A 13448-nucleotide genomic window follows, 5' to 3' on the forward strand; every position below is an offset into this window, starting at 1 on the left:
AGTGCTGAAAAGTGTTGAAAAGTGTGGCAAAGTGATGAAAAGTAGTGGCAAAGTACTGAAAAGTTGTGGCAAACTAGTGGCAAAGTACTGAAAAGTGTGGCAAAGAACAGAAAAGTTGTGGCAAAGTGCTGAAAAGTGTGGCCAAGTACTGAAAAGTGGTGGCAAAGTACTGAAAATTAGTGCCAAAGTGCTGAAAAGTGTGGCAAAGTACTGAAAAGTGTGGCAAAGTCCTGAAAAGTGTGGCCAAGTACTGAAAAGTAGTGGCAAAGTACTGAAAAGTAGTGGCAAAGTGCTGAAAAGTGTGGCAAAGTACAGAAAAGTGTGGCAAAGTACTGAAAAGTTGTGGCAAAGTGCTGAAAAGTAGTGGCAAAGTACTGAATAGTAGTGGCAAAGTGCTGAAAAGTGTGGCAAAGTGTTGAAAAGTGTGGCAAAGTGATGAAAAGTAGTGGCAAAGTACTAAAAAATTGTGGCAAAGTAGTGGCAAACTAAAAAGTTGTGGCAAAGTAGTGGCAAAGTACTGAAAAGTGTGGCAAAGTACAGAAAAGTAGTGGCAAAGTGCTGAAAAGTATGGCAAAGTACTGAAAAGTTGTGGCAAAGTACTGAAAAGTAGTGCCAAAGTGCTGAAAAGTGTGGCAAAGTATTGAAAAGTGTGGCAAAGTGATGAAAAGTAGTGGCAAAGTACTAAAAAATTGTGGCAAAGTAGTGGCAAACTAAAAAGTTGTGGCAAAGTAGTGGCAAAGTACTGAAAAGTGTGGCAAAGTACAGAAAAGTAGTGGCAAAGTGCTGAAAAGTGTGGCAAAGTGTTGAAAAGTGTGGCAAAGTGATGAAAAGTAGTGGCAAAGTACTAAAAAATTGTGGCAAAGTAGTGGCAAACTAAAAAGTTGTGGCAAAGTAGTGGCAAAGTACTGAAAAGTGTGGCAAAGTACAGAAAAGTAGTGGCAAAGTGCTGAAAAGTATGGCAAAGTACTGAAAAGTTGTGGCAAAGTACTGAAAAGTAGTGCCAAAGTACTAAAAAGTTATGGCAAAGTCGTGGCAATGTACTGAAAAGAGTGGCAAAGTACTGATAAGTTGTGGCAAGTGCTTAAAAGTAGAGGCAAAGTACTGAAAATTGTGGCAAAGTACAGAAAAGTTGTGGCAAAGTCGTGGAAAAGTACTGAAAAGTGTGGCAAAGTACTGAAAAGTGTGGCAAAGTACTGAAAAGTTGTGGCAAAGTCGTGGCAAAGTACCTAAAGTGTGGCAAAGTACTGAAAAGTGTGGCAAAGTACTGAAAAGTTGTGACAAAGTTGTGAAAAGTAGTGGCAAAGTACTGAAAGGTTGTGGCAAAGTGCTGTAAAGTGTGGCAAAGTAATAAAAAGTTGTAGCAAAGTCGTGGCAAAGTACTGAAAAGAGTGGCAAAGTACTGAAAAGTTGTGGCAAGTGCTGAAAAGTAGAGGCAAAGTACTGAAAAGTGTGGCAAAGTACTGAACAGTTGTAACAAAGTCGTGGCAAAGTACTGAAAAGCGTGGCAAAGTACAGAAAAGTTGTGGCAAAGTGCCGAAAAGTAGTGGCAAAGTACTGAAAAGTAGTAGCAAAGTGCTGAAAAGTGTGGCAAAGTACTGACAAGTTGTGGCAATGTGCTGAAAATTAGTGGCAAAGTACTGAAAAGCAGTTGCAAAGTACTGAAAAAGGTGGCAAAGTACTGCAAAGTTGTGCCAAAGTCGTGGCAAAGTAGTGAAAAGTGAGGCAAAGTACAGAAAAGTTGTGGCAAAGTCATGGCAAAGTACTGAAATGTTGTGGCAAAGTGCTGAAAAGTGTGGCAAAATACGGAAAAGTTGTGGCAAAGTCGTGGAAAAGTACTGAAAAGTGTGGCAAAGTAATGAAAAGTGTGGCAAAGTACTGAAAAGTTGTGGCAACGTCGTGGCAAAGTACTGAAAAGTGTGGCAAAGTACTGAAAAGTTGTTGCAAAGTAATGAAAAGTTGTGGCAAAGTGCTGAAAAGTAGTGGCAAAGTACTGAAAAGTAGTGGCAAAGTGCTGAAAAGTATGGCAAAGTACTGAAAAGTTGTGGCAAAGTACTGCAAAGTTGTGCCAAAGTCGTGGCAAAGTAGTGAAAAGTGAGGCAAAGTACAGAAAAGTTGTGGCAAAGTCATGGCAAAGTACTGAAATGTTGTGGCAAAGTGCTGAAAAGTGTGGCAAAATACGGAAAAGTTGTGGCAAAGTCGTGGAAAAGTACTGAAAAGTGTGGCAAAGTAATGAAAAGTGTGGCAAAGTACTGAAAAGTTGTGGCAACGTCGTGGCAAAGTACTGAAAAGTGTGGCAAAGTACTGAAAAGTTGTTGCAAAGTAATGAAAAGTTGTGGCAAAGTGCTGAAAAGTATTGGCAAAGTACTGAAAAGTAGTGGCAAAGTGCTGAAAAGTATGGCAAAGTACTGAAAAGTTGTGGCAAAGTGCTGAAAAGTAGTTGCAAAGTACTGAAAAGTTATGGCAAAGTACTGAAAGGCAGTGCCGAAGTGCTGAAAAGCGTGGCAAAGTAGTGAAAAGTTGTGGCAAAGTCGTGGCAAAGTACTGAAAAGTGTGGCAAAGAACAGAAAAGTTGTGGCAAAGTGCTGAAAAGTGTGGCCAAGTACTGAAAAGTGGTGGCAAAGTACTGAAAAGTAGTGCCAAAGTGCTGAAAAGTGTGGCAAAGTACTGAAAAGTGTGGCAAAGTCCTGAAAAGTGCGGCCAAGTACTGAAAAGTAGTGGCAAAGTACGGAAAAGTAGTGGCAAAGTGCTGAAAAGTGTGGCAAAGTACGGAAAAGTTGTGGCAAAGTGCTGAAAAGTAGTGGCAATGTACTGAAAGCAGTGGCAAAGTCCCGAAAAGTGTGGCAAAGTACAGAAAAGTTGTGACAAAGTGCTGAAAAGTAGTGGTAAAGTAATGAAAAGTGTGGCAAAGTACTGAAAAGTTGTGGCAAAATCATGGCAAAGTACTTAAATGTTGTGGCAAAGTGCTGAAAAGTGTGGCAAAGTACTGAAACGTTGTGGCAAAGTCGTGGCAAAGTACTGAAATGTTGTGGCAAAGTGCTGAAAAGTGTGGCAAAATACGGAAAAGTTGTGGCAAAGTCGTGGAAAAGTTCTGAAAAGTGTGGCAAAGTACTGAAAAGTGTGGCAAAGTACTGAAAAGTTGTGGCAACGTCGTGGCAAAGTACTGAAAAGTGTGGCAAAGTACTGAAAAGTTGTGGCAAAGTTCTGAAAAGTAGTGGCAAAGTACTGAAAGGTAGTGGCAAAGTGCTGAAAAGTGTGGCAAAGTACTAAAAAGTTGTGGCAAAGTGATGAAAAGTGTGGCAAAGTACTGACAAGTTGTGGCAAAGTCATGGCAAAGTACTGAAATGTTGTGGCAAAGTGCTGAAAAGTGTGGCAAAATACGGAAAAGTTGTGGCAAAGTCATGGAAAAGTTCTGAAAAGTGTGGCAAAGTACTGAAAAGTGTGGCAAAGTACTGAAAAGTTGTGGCAACGTCTTGGCAAAGTACTGAAAAGTGTGGCAAGGTACTGAAAAGTTGTGGCAAATTCTGAAAAGTAGTGGCAAAGTACTGAAAGGTAGTGGCAAAGTGCTGAAAAGTGTGGCAAAGTACTAAAAAGTTGTGGCAAAGTGCTGAAAAGTAGTGGCAAAGTACTGAAAAGCAGTGGCAAAGTACTGAAAAGTGTGGCAAAGTACTGAAAAATTGTGGCAAAGTCGAGGCAAAGTTGTGGCAAAGTCGTGGCAAAGTACTGAAAAGTTTAGTCAAAATGGTGAAAAGTAGTGGCAAAGTACTGAAAAGTATGGCAAAGTACTGAAAAGTTGTGGCAAAGTGCTGAAAAGTAGTGGCAAAGTACTGAAAAGTTATGGCAAAGTACTGAAAGGCAGTGGCGAAGTGCTGAAAAGTGTGGCAAAGTAGTGAAAAGTTGTGGCAAAGTGCTGAAAAGTAGAGGCAAAGTACAGAAAAGTGTGGCAAAGTACAGAAAAGTTGTGGCAAAGTGCTGAAAAGTAGTGGCAAAGTACTGAATAGTAGTGGCAAAGTGCTGAAAAGTGTGGCAAAGTACAGAAAAGTGTGGCAAAGTACTGAAAAGTTGTGGCAAAGTGCTGAAAAGTAGTGGCAAAGTACTGAATAGTAGTGGCAAAGTGCTGAAAAGTGTGGCAAAGTACTGAAAAGTGTGGCAATGTGCTGAAAAGTAGAGGCAAAGTACTGAAAAGTGTGGCAAAGTACTGAAAAGTTGTGGCAAAGTGCTGAAAAGTAGTGGCAAAGTACTGAATAGTAGTGGCAAAGTGCTGAAAAGTGTTGAAAAGTGTGGTAAAGTGATGAAAAGTAGTGGCAAAGTACTGAAAAGTTGTGGCAAACTAGTGGCAAAGTACTGAAACGTGTGGCAAAGTACTGAAAAGTTGTGGCAAAATCGTGGCAAAGTACTGAAAAGTGTGGCAAAGAACAGAAAAGTTGTGGCAAAGTGCTGAAAAGTGTGGCCAAGTACTGAAAAGTGGTGGCAAAGTACTGAAAAGTAGTGCCAAAGTGCTGAAAAGAGTGGCAAACTAAAAAGTTGTGGCAAAGTAGTGGCAAAGTACTGAAAAGTGTGGCAAAGTACAGAAAAGTAGTGGCAAAGTGCTGAAAAGTATGCCAAAGTGCTGAAAAGTGTGGCAAAGTATTGAAAAGTGTGGCAAAGTCCTGAAAAGTGTGGCAAAGTACTAAAAAGTTATGGCAAAGTCGTGGCAATGTACTGAAAAGAGTGGCAAAGTACTGAAAAGTAGTGGCAAGTGCTGAAAAGTAGAGGCAAAGTACTGAAAATTGTGGCAAAGTACTGAAAAGTTGTGGCAAAGTCGTGGAAAAGTACTGAAAAGTGTGGCAAAGTACTGAAAAGTGTGGCAAAGTACTGAAAAGTTGTGGCAAAGTCGTGGCAAAGTACCTAAAGTGTGGCAAAGTACTGAAAAGTGTGGCAAAGTACTGAAAAGTTGTGACAAAGTTGTGAAAAGTAGTGGCAAAGTACTGAAAGGTAGTGGCAAAGTGCTGTAAAGTGTGGCAAAGTAATAAAAAGTTGTGGCAAAGTCGTGGCAAAGTACTGAAAAGAGTGGCAAAGTACTGAAAAGTTGTGGCAAGTGCTGAAAAGTAGAGGCAAAGTACTGAAAAGTGTGGCAAAGTACTGAACAGTTGTAACAAAGTCGTGGCAAAGTACTGAAAAGCGTGGCAAAGAACAGAAAAGTTGTGGCAAAGTGCCGAAAAGTAGTGGCAAAGTACTGAAAAGTAGTAGCAAAGTGCTGAAAAGTGTGGCAAAGTACTGAAAAGTTGTGGCAATGTGCTGAAAATTAGTGGCAAAGTACTGAAAAGCAGTTGCAAAGTACTGAAAAAGGTGGCAAAGTACTGCAAAGTTGTGCCAAAGTCGTGGCAAAGTAGTGAAAAGTGAGGCAAAGTACAGAAAAGTTGTGGCAAAGTACTGAAATGTTGTGGCAAAGTGCTGAAAAGTGTGGCAAAAATACGGAAAAGTTGTGGCAAAGTCGTGGAAAAGTACTGAAAAGTGTGGCAAAGTAATGAAAAGTGTGGCAAAGTACTGAAAAGTTGTGGCAACGTCGTGACAAAGTACTGAAAAGTTGTTGCAAAGTAATGAAAAGTTGTGGCAAAGTGCTGAAAAGTAGTGGCAAAGTACTGAAAAGTAGTGGCAAAGTGCTGAAAAGTATGGCAAAGTACTGAAAAGTTGTGGCAAAGTACTGCAAAGTTGTGCCAAAGTCGTGGCAAAGTAGTGAAAAGTGAGGCAAAGTACAGAAAAGTTGTGGCAAAGTCATGGCAAAGTACTGAAATGTTGTGGCAAAGTGCTGAAAAGTTGGCAAAATACGGAAAAGTTGTGGCAAAGTCGTGGAAAAGTACTGAAAAGTGTGGCAAAGTAATGAAAAGTGTAGCAAAGTACTGAAAAGTTGTGGCAACGTCGTGGCAAAGTAATGAAAAGTGTGGCAAAGTACTGAAAAGTTGTTGCAAAGTAATGAAAAGTTGTGGCAAAGTGCTGAAAAGTAGTGGCAAAGTACTGAAAAGTAGTGGCAAAGTGCTGAAAAGTATGGCAAAGTACTGAAAAGTTGTGGCAAAGTACTGAAAGGCAGTGCCGAAGTGCTGAAAAGCGTGGCAAAGTAGTGAAAAGTTGTGGCAAAGTCGTGGCAAAGTACTGAAAAGTGTGGCAAAGAACAGAAAAGTTGTGGCAAAGTCCTGAAAAGTGTGGCAAAGTACTAAAAAGTTATGGCAAAGTCGTGGCAATGTACTGAAAAGAGTGGCAAAGTACTGAAAAGTTGTGGCAAGTGCTGAAAAGTAGAGGCAAAGTACTGAAAACTGTGGCAAAGTACTGAAAAGTTGTGGCAAAGTCGTGGAAAAGTACTGAAAAGTGTGGCAAAGTACTGAAAAGTGTGGCAAAGTACTGAAAAGTTGTGGCAAAGTCGTGGCAAAGTACCTAAAGTGTGGCAAAGTACTGAAAAGTGTGGCAAAGTACTGAAAAGTTGTGACAAAGTTGTGAAAAGTAGTGGCAAAGTACTGAAAGGTAGTGGCAAAGTGCTGTAAAGTGTGGCAAAGTAATAAAAAGTTGTGGCAAAGTCGTGGCAAAGTACTGAAAAGAGTGGCAAAGTACTGAAAAGTTGTGGCAAGTGCTGAAAAGTAGAGGCAAAGTACTGAAAAGTGTGGCAAAGTACTGAACAGTTGTAACAAAGTCGTGGCAAAGTACTGAAAAGCGTGGCAAAGTACAGAAAAGTTGTGGCAAAGTGCCGAAAAGTAGTGGCAAAGTACTGAAAAGTAGTAGCAAAGTGCTGAAAAGTGTGGCAAATTACTGAAAAGTTGTGGCAATGTGCTGAAAATTAGTGGCAAAGTACTGAAAAGCAGTTGCAAAGTACTGAAAAAGGTGGCAAAGTACTGCAAAGTTGTGCCAAAGTCGTGGCAAAGTAGTGAAAAGTGAGGCAAAGTACAGAAAAGTTGTGGCAAAGTCATGGCAAAGTACTGAAATGTTGTGGCAAAGTGCTGAAAAGTGTGGCAAAATACGGAAAAGTTGTGGCAAAGTCGTGGAAAAGTACTGAAAAGTGTGGCAAAGTAATGAAAAGTGTGGCAAAGTACTGAAAAGTTGTGGCAACGTCGTGACAAAGTACTGAAAAGTGTGGCAAAGTACTGAAAAGTTGTTGCAAAGTAATGAAAAGTTGTGGCAAAGTGCTGAAAAGTAGTGGCAAAGTACTGAAAAGTAGTGGCAAAGTGCTGAAAAGTATGGCAAAGTACTGAAAAGTTGTGGCAAAGTACTGCAAAGTTGTGCCAAAGTCGTGGCAAAGTAGTGAAAAGTGAGGCAAAGTACAGAAAAGTTGTGGCAAAGTTATGGCAAAGTACTGAAATGTTGTGGCAAAGTGCTGAAAAGTGTGGCAAAATACGGAAAAGTTGTGGCAAAGTCGTGGAAAAGTACTGAAAAGTGTGGCAAAGTAATGAAAAGTGTAGCAAAGTACTGAAAAGTTGTGGCAACGTCGTGGCAAAGTAATGAAAAGTGTGGCAAAGTACTGAAAAGTTGTTGCAAAGTAATGAAAAGTTGTGGCAAAGTGCTGAAAAGTAGTGGCAAAGTACTGAAAAGTAGTGGCAAAGTGCTGAAAAGTATGGCAAAGTACTGAAAAGTTGTGGCAAAGTACTGAAAGGCAGTGCCGAAGTGCTGAAAAGCGTGGCAAAGTAGTGAAAAGTTGTGGCAAAGTCGTGGCAAAGTACTGAAAAGTGTGGCAAAGAACAGAAAAGTTGTGGCAAAGTGCTGAAAAGTGTGGCCAAGTACTGAAAAGTGGTGGCAAAGTACTGAAAAGTAGTGCCAAAGTGCTGAAAAGTGTGGCAAAGTACTGAAAAGTGTGGCAAAGTCCTGAAAAGTGCGGCCAAGTACTGAAAAGTAGTGGCAAAGTACGGAAAAGTAGTGGCAAAGTGCTGAAAAGTGTGGCAAAGTACGGAAAAGTTGTGGCAAAGTGCTGAAAAGTAGTGGCAATGTACTGAAAGCAGTGGCAAAGTCCCGAAAAGTGTGGCAAAGTACAGAAAATTTGTGACATAGTGCTGAAAAGTAGTGGTAAAGTAATGAAAAGTGTGGCAAAGTACTGAAAAGTTGTGGCAAAATCATGGCAAAGTACTTAAATGTTGTGGCAAAGTGCTGAAAAGTGTGGCAAAGTACTGAAACGTTGTGGCAAAGTCGTGGCAAAGTACTGAAATGTTGTGGCAAAGTGCTGAAAAGTGTGGCAAAATACGGAAAAGTTGTGGCAAAGTCGTGGAAAAGTTCTGAAAAGTGTGGCAAAGTACTGAAAAGTGTGGCAAAGTACTGAAAAGTTGTGGCAACGTCGTGGCAAAGTACTGAAAAGTGTGGCAAAGTACTGAAAAGTTGTGGCAATGTTCTGAAAAGTAGTGGCAAAGTACTGAAAGGTAGTGGCAAAGTGCTGAAAAGTGTGGCAAAGTACTAAAAAGTTGTGGCAAAGTGATGAAAAGTGTGGCAAAGTACTGACAAGTTGTGGCAAAGTCATGGCAAAGTACTGAAATGTTGTGGCAAAGTGCTGAAAAGTGTGGCAAAATACGGAAAAGTTGTGGCAAAGTCGTGGAAAAGTTCTGAAAAGTGTGGCAAAGTACTGAAAAGTGTGGCAAAGTACTGAAAAGTTGTGGCAAAGTTCTGAAAAGTAGTGGCAAAGTACTGAAAGGTAGTGGCAAAGTGCTGAAAAGTGTGGCAAAGTACTAAAAAGTTGTGGCAAAGTGCTGAAAAGTAGTGGCAAAGTACTGAAAAGCAGTGGCAAAGTACTGAAAAGTGTGGCAAAGTACTGAAAAATTGTGGCAAAGTCGTGGCAAAGTTGTGGCAAAGTCGTGGCAAAGTACTGAAAAGTTTAGTCAAAATGGTGAAAAGTAGTGGCAAAGTACTGAAAAGTATGGCAAAGTACTGAAAAGTTGTGCCAAGTGCTGAAAAGTAGTGGCAAAGTACTGAAAAGTTATGGCAAAGTACTGAAAGGCAGTGGCGAAGTGCTGAAAAGTGTGGCAAAGTAGTGAAAAGTTGTGGCAAAGTGCTGAAAAGTAGAGGCAAAGTACAGAAAAGTGTGGCAAAGTACTGAAAAGTTGTGGCAAAGTGCTGAAAAGTAGTGGCAAAGTACTGAATAGTAGTGGCAACGCGCTGAAAAGTGTGGCAAAGTACAGAAAAGTGTGGCAAAGTACTGAAAAGTTGTGGCAAAGTGCTGAAAAGTAGTGGCAAAGTACTGAATAGTAGTGGCAAAGTGCTGAAAAGTGTGGCAAAGTACTGAAAAGTGTGGCAAAGTACTGAAAAGTTGTGGCAAAGTCGTGGCAAAGTACCTAAAGTGTGGCAAAGTACTGAAAAGTGTGGCAAAGTACTGAAAAGTTGTGACAAAGTTCTGAAAAGTAGTGGCAAAGTACTGAAAGATAGTGGCAACGTGCTGTAAAGTGTGGCAAAGTACTAAAAGTTGTGGCAAAGTCGTGGCAAAGTACTGAAAAGCGTGGCAAAGTACAGAAAAGTTGTGGCAAAGTGCCGAAAAATAGTGGCAAAGTACTGAAAAGTAGTGGCAAAGTGCTGAAAAGTGTGGCAAAGTACTGAAAAGTTGTGCCAAAGTCGTGGCAAAGAAGTGAAAAGTGTGGAAAAGTACAGAAAAGTTGTGACAAAGTGCTGAAAAGTTGTGGTAAAGTGATGAAAAGTGTGGCAAAGTACTGACAAGTTGTGGCAAAGTCATGGCAAAGTACTGAAATGTTGTGGCAAAGTGCTGAAAAGTGTGGCAAAATACGGAAAAGTTGTGGCAAAGTCGTGGAAAAGTTCTGAAAAGTGTGGCAAAGTACTGAAAAGTGTGGCAAAGTACTGAAAAGTTGTGGCAACGTCGTGGCAAAGTACTGAAAAGTGTGGCAAAGTACTGAAAAGTTGTGGCAAAGTTCTGAAAAGCAGTGGCAAAGTACTGAAAGGTAGTGGCAAAGTGCTGAACAGTGTGGCAAAGTACTAAAAAGTTGTGGCAAAGTGCTGAAAAGTAGTGGCGAAGTACTGAAAAGCAGTGGCAAAGTACTGAAAAGTGTGGCAAAGTACTGAAAAATTGTGGCAAAGTCGTGGCAAAGTTGTGGCAAAGTCGTGGCAAAGTACTGAAAAGTTTAGTCAAAATGGTGAAAAGTAGTGGCAAAGTACTGAAAAGTTATGGCAAAGTACTGAAAAGCAGTGGCGAAGTGCTGAAAAGTGTGGCAAAGTAGTGAAAAGTTGTGGCAAAGTGCTGAAAAGTAGAGGCAAAGTACAGAAAAGTGTGGCAAAGTACTGAAAAGTTGTGGCAAAGTGCTGAAAAGTAGTGGCAAAGTACTGAATAGTAGTAGCAAAGTGCTGAAAAGTGTGGCAAAGTACAGAAAAGTGTGGCAAAGTACTGAAAAGTTGTGGCAAAGTGCTGAAAAGTAGTGGCAAAGTACTGAATAGTAGTGGCAAAGTGCTGAAAAGTGTGGCAAAGTGTTGAAAAGTGTGGCAAAGTGATGAAAAGTAGTGGCAAAGTACTAAAAAGTTGTGGCAAAGTAGTGGCAAACTAAAAAGTTGTGGCAATGTAGTGGCAAAGTACTGAAAAGTGTGGCAAAGTACAGAAAAGTAGTGGCAAAGTGCTGAAAAGTATGGCAAAGTACTGAAAAGTTGTGGCAAAGTACTGAAAAGTAGTGCCAAAGTGCTGAAAAGTGTGGCAAAGTATTGAAAAGTGTGGCAAAGTCCTGAAAAGTGTGGCAAAGTACTAAAAAGTTATGGCAAAGTCGTGGCAAAGTACTGAAAAGAGTGGCAAAGTACTGAAAAGTTGTGGCTGGTGCTGAAAAGTAGAGGCAAAGTACTGAAAATTGTGGCAAAGTACTGAAAAGTTGTGGCAAAGTCGTGGAAAAGTACTGAAAAGTGTGGCAAAGTACTGAAAAGTGTGGCAAAGTACTGAAAATTTGTGGCAAAGTCGTGGCAAAGTACCTAAAGTGTGGCAAAGTACTGAAAAGTGTGGCAAAGTACTGAAAAGTTGTGAAAAGTAGTGGCAAAGTACTGAAAGGTAGTGGCAAAGTGCTGTAAAGTGTGGCAAAGTAATAAAAAGTTGTGGCAAAGTCGTGGCAAAGTACTGAAAAGAGTGGCAAAGTACTGAAAAGTTGTGGCAAGTGCTGAAAAGTAGAGGCAAAGTACTGAAAAGTGTGGCAAAGTACTGAACAGTTGTAACAAAGTCGTGGCAAAGTACTGAAAAGCGTGGCAAAATACAGAAAAGTTGTGGCAAAGTGCCGAAAAGTAGTGGCAAAGTACTGAAAAGTAGTGGCAAAGTGCTGAAAAGTGTGGCAAAGTACTGAAAAGTTGTGGCAATGTGCTGAAAATTAGTGGCAAAGTACTGAAAAGCAGTTGCAAAGTACTGAAAAAGGTGGCAAAGTACTGCAAAGTTGTGCCAAAGTCGTGGCAAAGTAGTGAAAAGTGAGGCAAAGTACAGAAAAGTTGTGGCAAAGTCATGGCAAAGTACTGAAATGTTGTGGCAAAGTGCTGAAAAGTGTGGCAAAATACGGAAAATTTGTGGCAAAGTCGTGGAAAAGTACTGAAAAGTGTGGCAAAGTAATGAAAAGTGTGGCAAAGTACTGAAAAGTTGTGGCAACGTCGTAGCAAAGTACTGAAAAGTGTGGCAAAGTACTGAAAAGTTGTTGCAAAGTACTGAATAGTAGTGGCAAAGCGCTGAAAAGTGTGGCAAAGTACAGAAAAGTGTGGCAAAGTACTGAAAAGTTGTGGCAAAGTGCTGAAAAGTAGTGGCAAAGTACTGAATAGTAGTGGCAAAGTGCTGAAAAGTGTGGCAAAGTACTGAAAAGTGTGGCAAAGTACTGAAAAGTTGTGGCAAAGTCGTGGCAAAGTACCTAAAGTGTGGCAAAGTACTGAAAAGTGTGGCAAAGTACTGAAAAGTTGTGACAAAGTTCTGAAAAGTAGTGGCAAAGTACTGAAAGGTAGTGGCAACGTGCTGTAAAGTGTGGCAAAGTACTAAAAGTTGTGGCAAAGTCGTGACAAAGTACTGAAAAGCGTGGCAAAGTACAGAAAAGTTGTGGCAAAGTGCCGAAAAATAGTGGCAAAGTACTGAAAAGTAGTGGCAAAGTGCTGAAAAGTGTGGCAAAGTACTGAAAAGTTGTGCCAAACTCGTGGCAAAGAAGTGAAAAGTGTGGAAAAGTACAGAAAAGTTGTGACAAAGTGCTGAAAAGTTGTGGCAAAGTGATGAAAAGTGTGGCAAAGTACTGACAAGTTGTGGCAAAGTCATGGCAAAGTACTGAAATGTTGTGGCAAAGTGCTGAAAAGTGTGGCAAAATACGGAAAAGTTGTGGCAAAGTCGTGGAAAAGTTCTGAAAAGTGTGGCAAAGTACTGAAAAGTGTGGCAAAGTACTGAAAAGTTGTGGCAACGTCGTGGCAAAGTACTGAAAAGTGTGGCAAAGTACTGAAAAGTTGTGGCAAAGTTCTGAAAAGCAGTGGCAAAGTACTGAAAGGTAGTGGCAAAGTGCTGAACAGTGTGGCAAAGTACTAAAAAGTTGTGGCAAAGTGCTGAAAAGTAGTGGCGAAGTACTGAAAAGCAGTGGCAAAGTACTGAAAAGTGTGGCAAAGTACTGAAAAATTGTGGCAAAGTCGTGGCAAAGTTGTGGCAAAGTCGTGGCAAAGTACTGAAAAGTTTAGTCAAAATGGTGAAAAGTAGTGGCAAAGTACTGAAAAGTTATGGCAAAGTACTGAAAGGCAGTGGCGAAGTGCTGAAAAGTGTGGCAAAGTAGTGAAAAGTTGTGGCAAAGTGCTGAAAAGTAGAGGCAAAGTACAGAAAAGTTTGGCAAAGTACTGAAAAGTTGTGGCAAAGTGCTGAAAAGTAGTGGCAAAGTACTGAATAGTAGTAGCAAAGTGCTGAAAAGTGTGGCAAAGTACAGAAAAGTGTGGCAAAGTACTGAAAAGTTGTGGCAAAGTGCTGAAAAGTAGTGGCAAAGTACTGAATAGTAGTGGCAAAGTGCTGAAAAGTGTGGCGAAGTGTTGAAAAGTGTGGCAAAGTGATGAAAAGTAGTGGCAAAGTACTAAAAAGTTGTGGCAAAGTAGTGGCAAACTAAAAAGTTGTGGCAATGTACTGAAAAGTGTGGCAAAGTAATGAAAAGTGTGGCAAAGTACTGAAAAGTTGTGGCAACGTCGTGGCAAAGTACTGAAAAGTGTGGCAAAGTACTGAAAAGTTGTTGCAAAGTAATGAAAAGTTGTGGCAAAGTGCTGAAAAGTAGTGGCAAAGTACTGAAAAGTAGTGGCAAAGTGCTGAAAAGTATGGCAAAGTACTGAAAAGTTGTGGCAAAGTACTGCAAAGTTGTGCCAAAGTCGTGGCAAAGTAGTGAAAAGTGAGGCAAAGTACAGAAAAGTTGTGGCAAAGTCATGGCAAAGTACTGAAATGTTGTGGCAAAGTGCTGAAAAGTTGTGGCAAAGTACTGAAAAGCAGTGACAAAGCACTGAAAAGTGTGGCAAAGTACTGAAAAGTTGTGGCAAAGTACTGAAAAGTTGTG

The sequence above is a fragment of the Saccoglossus kowalevskii genome, unplaced genomic scaffold, assembly GCF_978046115.1.
Source record: "Saccoglossus kowalevskii unplaced genomic scaffold, keSacKowa6.1 SCAFFOLD_24, whole genome shotgun sequence".
Classification (NCBI taxonomy): Eukaryota; Metazoa; Hemichordata; class Enteropneusta; family Harrimaniidae; genus Saccoglossus; species Saccoglossus kowalevskii.